The sequence below is a fragment of the Centruroides sculpturatus genome, unplaced genomic scaffold (assembly GCF_000671375.1).
Source record: "Centruroides sculpturatus isolate CEXI.00-Female unplaced genomic scaffold, Cexi_2.0 scaffold194, whole genome shotgun sequence".
NCBI lineage: Eukaryota > Metazoa > Arthropoda > Arachnida > Scorpiones > Buthidae > Centruroides > Centruroides sculpturatus.
In genome coordinates, this window is record NW_019384455.1 from 798,668 (window position 1) to 805,484 (window position 6,817).

The 6,817-nt window shown below is 23.5% G+C and overlaps 2 protein-coding genes across 3 annotated transcripts in view; one reads left to right on the forward strand and one right to left on the reverse strand.

Moving 5' to 3' along the window:
* Window positions 1-6,817, reverse strand: part of LOC111620668 (Wilms tumor protein 1-interacting protein homolog) — a 74,754-nt gene that overhangs the window by 61,688 nt on the left and 6,249 nt on the right. The window lies entirely within an intron of this gene.
* Window positions 1-6,817, forward strand: part of LOC111620669 — a 17,517-nt gene that overhangs the window by 932 nt on the left and 9,768 nt on the right. The gene's annotated exons all lie outside the window — the stretch shown is intronic.

A 6,817-nucleotide genomic window follows, 5' to 3' on the forward strand; every position in this document is an offset into this window, starting at 1 on the left:
TAATTTATTATATATATTATTATTTATTAATTCATGAAGAAATGAATTCTATCTCTTGAAACAATCTACTGTATATAAATAAAAAGAAATCAATTAATTAAATGAAACTAGATTTGTTTTGTTAGATAACAATATTAAAATGTCAATTGGCTGTTGGCTATGAACCAAAATAAGATATAAATTAACAAATTTTCTATTGCAGTACTTAATGTAATTTAAAATGCCAATCCTTATTTCCATTTATAATGTTGAACAATGAACAATCATTTTCTGTAGTTTACAAGGACTAGTTCATATGAAATATACAAAAAGATGCTATTCAACACCTTGACTATATAAAAACATACTCAAGGTGGATTGGATTCCTTGTCATCTTTGTCTATTCAAAGAACAGTCATTTTAAAATGTTTGTAATATTCTAGGAATTATATTAAAAAATATTTTTGTAGAGAATAATAACTGTTGCAATAATAATAGTCAGCAATAATTTTAAAATTATACAAAAAGATAAGAATAAGAAAAACAAATGCTTAGATATTCTATTTTATGATCAGAAATGTGATAATTTCATTCATCTTATAATAAAATTTGAGATTGGATCATGTTGATAGTGATAAAAAATTTTAGAGAATATGATAACAATAATTTTAAATTAAAAATTACAATATTATGTTTAATATTTTGAACAATACAATAAAAAGATTGACTAAATTAGAGAGATTCAAGCTTTTTGATACAGCATAATGTTAAAAATACTTTCAAATAATAATGTAATGAAAACTAATAAAAATAAAAATAATAACAAATTTAAGTGTTATTAAATCATAAGAAGTTATTTTGTCATGTTAAAAATGTTTGAATGAAATATTTACGTTTCTTTTTATCTACTTGCCTCATACTCAATAAACTAATTTCTATTTATTGATAATATAAATGTGGTTTATGCTATTTTATAAATTCAAGTTTTGTATTTGTATAATTTAATTCTGTATTCTTAGTTAATTACTATTGTACTTATTGTCCATGTTGATGTTTGTTGATTAGATTAATTTTCATTTATGATATTTCTGAAATTCTAAAATTGAGATCTTTCCCTGATAATATTTATCTTCTTACTAAACTAGATTTTTAAAAAGAGATTGTTGATTTTCATTTCTTATAAATTTTGTTTTTAGATTTAAAAAATTATTCAAATTAATTAATCCAATATTTGTTAAAATATACAGTATTCAAGTTTTTCATAATTAATCATTTTATCAAAATCTCCCTTGTTAAATTGAAGCAAAGAAAAATATATATATATATTCTAAACAGACCCATGTTGTAATCCCATGTATTTGCTATGTGTGGCAAACTTACTCTTGTAGAAAAAAACAAACTTTTAAAACAAAATGTAATTATCATACTTTAATTTATTCTGCCAAAGAAAACAAAACCAGCATATGACCTGATACAACAAATTTATTTTATTTTTCCAATGATGATATGCATTCTGAGTATCTTTACTTCTCTTCAGTTATCCATTTTTTAATATAGTTACATATATTTCTTTCAATGTCATTTCTCATAAACAAGTTTAATATCCAAACCAAGCATCTTAATAAAACTGATTTACCATTTCTTACAATATTATCCACAGTAAATATTGTCAGAAATGGTAAGTACAGCTATATTAATATGTCTAGTTTGGATATTAAGCTTCTTTATGAGAAATGTCATTGAAAGAAATATGTGTAACTATATTAAGAAATGGATAACTGAAGAGGAGTAAAGATACTCAGAATGCATATCATCATTGGAAAAATAAAATAAAATTGTTGTATCAGGTCATGTGCTGGTTCTGTTTTCTTTGTAAAAATAAATTAAAGAACACAATACAATTTGAACCTCACACCAAATATCACATAAAAAGAAAGTAAAAATATACACCGAGTGCAGCGTTAATAGTTTTTTATTTTTGCTAGTACTTTCAATGTACTTATGTTCATCATTTTGAGGCACATGAAATTAAAAAAAAAAATAATATCTTTTTAAATTAAAGATTACTAAATGCACAGTTCTCTAAACTTAAAAGTAAAAATGGTAATTATCATATCTTAAATTTATAGACATATGTGATTAGACAGATAACTCAATTCAACTATTTATCTGACAATAAATTTTAAGCAGAATTCTTAAATAAAAGATTGCTATTTTTTTTTAACTATATAGCTTTTCTTATGCACCGTAAAGGTTCCATATTCAGAAGAATTACATTCTGCAAAACTGCAATGATTAGAAAAAGAAAAAAATACATTGAAAAAATAAAGTGGAGGATTCAAAAGAATATATATATATAATTAGAGAAAAAACATTTTTATACAAAACAAATTTTTCAGAATGTCAGCAGTTGTTTACCATCATCATTTGCAATTTTTCATTTTCTTTACTTCAAATCGAAAGATAAAAATAATCATTATGATTTGCATATACTAGTTTGTCTTTAAAAACTTCCAATTTTCATCTTTTTGAATATTCTTCTGTGACCAATACAGAGATTTAAGGTTTTTCCCCCCCTTCTATTTTTTCAATAGTTGAATCTCTGACAATCTTCACAATTTTTACTCCTCAAAAAGAACTTCTACTAATTTCTGATCTCTCTTTCTCAGTGAATCTTAACATAGATTCAGTTTTGATGAAAGCACAAGCAACCATAGCTGTTGATTCTTCTTCCTGCAAACAATCTACTGATTTAATTTTGTCTTCAATAGACATCACTTTCTTTGGTATTTTTGCTACTTTGCTACTAATGGCTTTTACTAGAATGATAATGTTAAAATGTAAAGATAAAAAAACAACTAAATAAAATCCATATATAAACATAATGTGTAGGCATATAAAACATGATATTTACTATCTGCATTAATGCATATAAGTTACTGTAATAATTCAAAAATTATGATATAATATTCTAATGGTCAAATAAACTGCAGTAAAATACATTTGAGATTAAAACATTGAAAGTTACTTATTTGTCTTTTTACCCATTTTTGCAATATTTTTGTTAACCTTTCTGTATTAATAAGTGAATTTTACCTTCAAAAACTGAAAAATAGTTGCAAATACTGAACTGTGAGTATGTGAAATGTGAAGCTTTTACTGTATTTTGTTATGTTCATTATAAATAGAAAATTAATATATGAAATACTGTACTATTGAAATTTTTAATTACTTTAATGTTCAATATCATAGCACTATTTTACTTTTTATAACTTAGCATTAACATTTGAATTTCTCTATTCTAATGAAAAAATTGCAACTAAGTTAATATGATATTTTTATTTAACAATAAAAAAATAACAGAAAACTATTGCATTGATTTTTAAACATTGGTAAATACTTAACTGTTTAGAGCTTTAAAATTTTAATAGTAATTTTTAATAAACAAACTTTAAGTGACAAATTTAAAAATCATTATAAAAAAATTCAGCTTTACACATTTTTAAATTACTGGTACAGTATAATTTTTCTTCCCTGTTAAAGAAATTATTCACATAAATTTAATTTGAAAATTTTGTTAATACATTTATTAAAAAAAATTAACTTTATATAAACTATTTATATAAAAACCATTAATTAAAAATTCATTATGAACTTTTTAAAGATATTTTTAATTAAACAAGATAATATTTAAATAATAACGTCTTTTTTTTAAATAAATCAGTTATAATTAATACAAATGAGAAAATTTAAGAACATAATTACTGTATTTAATTTTTGATAATTTTTTTAATATTCAACAAATCAATTAAATTTCGTAAGCTGAATTTATTTAGTAAAAATAACTACACATTAAATTATGCATTGAATAAAGCCTATTACACTACAATATTCTATTAATTAATAGTGTCAATAAATAAGTAAATGAACTATAAATAGTACTAAAAATTTAAATTTACTAAATACTGTAATTAATGATGAAATACTATATTAATTAAATATAATTTAATTAATAGTTGTCACTTTTCATAATGAATATCTCTGAATTAAATTCTCTCTTACATAATAGAAAGTAAATATTAATTAAATGATTAAATAATGGATGAAAAATTTTGGATAAAGTTATCTATTCCTAAGGAATAGTAAATGCATTTTTAAAATTATCTAAGTTACAATTGAAAAGAATCAAATATCAATTTTAACTTATTAATTTAAAATATCACTGACATCTAATAATATTCTTCCTAATAAATTTAATATATTTTTTTCTTATCTAATGTTACTGAAGAAAAATTGTAATTATGTCAATCTAACAATTAAATGTTAAAGTAATAAAAGTTTAATATTATATTTCACTTAACACACCAAACTCTCATAGTCACCTGTTCTTAAAAACTGGTTTTTCAGCAGGGCTGTCACAAGTCAGCATACAGGACATGCACTGCATAAAAGTGTCATCAAGTAGAACTAAAAGCCATTCCTAATTAAGTGCCTGATTTCAATTATGAAATTATAAAAAAATGGAAAAAAACATTATGTTGAAAAATTAAAATTGCAAGCTGCAACAATCCAAGTATCAATGCTTGTATAATATATTTATATGGATTTATAGTATTGCACAATCAAAAGTGTGCAAAATGGCCAGGCAGACATGTTTATTCCTCACCAAATGAAAAATGAAGAATAAACTTGTATTGACTAGTTTATAACAATGTTGCCAGATGATCATATCACCCAAGCTAAATTTTAAAGGAGTTTTGATTGGATTAAAAAAAAAAAAATAGAAATTTAGAGTACCTTTGTATTAATTTTTAAGGGGTGGATGAAAAAGTACTTGTACACAAGCATGAGATACCCTAACAAAGGCAAAGGTTCTTCAGTGTTTATTATCACTATTATTACAAATGTATTTTGGATTCCTGTGATCTATCTTCAAACATATTAACAGTCAACATTAAAATTACAGTCATAAAAAATCACATTTAAAAAAATATTTCTCTGAAAATAACATTCATTTAACAGACATCTTCTTTTCATGAAACATTTTACAGTGATAATATAAACTCTGAAGAAGCAGTTTTTATAAATATTACATTTCAATTTTAACTAAATTTGAATGTTTAAAGAACTGGTTTTTGTGTGGGAAAATAATGTATTACCTAGAAACAAAAAAATAAAAATAACCAAATTAAGTTAATAAGCAACATTTATTTCATTGAAAGAAATTATTTATTACTATTACAGCGAGTGATTAGTTAACGAACATAATCTGTTCCAAGACTTTGTTCACTATCTGAATTGTTCGTTAACCGATTATCGATTTACCATAGGTTTCCTATGGGAATTTGATTAATTCGTTCTGGAGATTCCTAAAAAATAAGAAAATATATACTTTCTTACTACGTTTATTCATATGTAATAATAAAAATACATATATACACGGTCTTGCATATTTATTTGTCATGTTTTTTCTGTTTGTGGGGGTTAAAGAATCTGTCCAATGTTGATTGCTTTTCTGTCTTCTTAGTGATTTTTCAGAAGTAATTAATCGCATTGTAATTGTAGAGATCCCTAAGCCTATTAACCTGAACCTGGTTTGGATGCCATTTTAAGATCACTGTTCTGACATCCTCCCACTTCTTCAAAAGATCTTTAATAGCAGATATCGGCATCAATCCTCTTTTTCAGAAGAAAACATAAAAGGAAATTGTTCCAGTCTTTTATATTTCTGATAGAAACATATCAGAAATATAAAAGGCTGGAATTACAAGGGAGAGTTTCAAAGTTCAGGGGAATACTATCTGATCAGTATATACTGGGTTGAACGTCGATGTCGACATCTTCCACACTCCGAAAAGTTTTGAATTGTTGCCTGAAGACAAAGGAAGACCAATCAGTATTTGTTATTTTACGTTGCTTCTTCTTGTGTTTGTTCAGTGAAGTATTCGTTGTCCGATCATAAAAATCTTTCACGAAAGTGTTCGTTATTCAATTTGTTCATTAACCGATCACCCACTGTATTTCATATAAACAAAACCTTTATAAAATTTTTAAGTTATTGAAAACAAAATCAAGTTTTAAAATATTTTGACAATTTTAATTTGAAATAACTTAAGGATTTTATTGCTCTGTTATATAAATAAAACAGAAAAAACATATTGTGAATATTTGAATAATCCAAATAAATTTAATACTATCATTACTACTTCTAACAAACATTTCACATACATCAAATCAATAATTACAATTTCTGTCAGATTATTTTCTAGCAGCTGCTAATTGTATAAAGTACAATACACCTATTTAGCTATACATACACATTTTTGAATCAATTAACTTTTTGGTTTATTTATCACTTTTGTTTAAATGTTTCGCATAACGGTCAATTTACAAAAGAGTTATTGGCAGATAAAAATGCATTGTTTTCAATGGAAAATACCAAACTATTGAATTCATCCTTAATAAATTAGTTGTTATTATTATTTCAGATATTATATTCAGAAAATGCAAATAAATACAAAAGTTAATTATTATACTGAAATGTCACTACAACTTTAAGAAAAAATATCAAATATGATTTAACTGAACAGCTGATTTCTGAGATTTATATTTTGGAATATTCTTTGCTAATTAATAAAAATATTAGTCAGCATTAACAATCTTATAATGATAATTAGTTTAGTATTAAATAATTTAAAATGAAAACAAATGAAAACAACATTTTTTCAAGCAAATATTGGAGAAAATGCAATGTAGAAGATTAAATTTTTTTTTAATTTTTAATAATTACTATGAAAAATAATATACAGTTCAATATTTTTATTTCAGAAATTTGCAT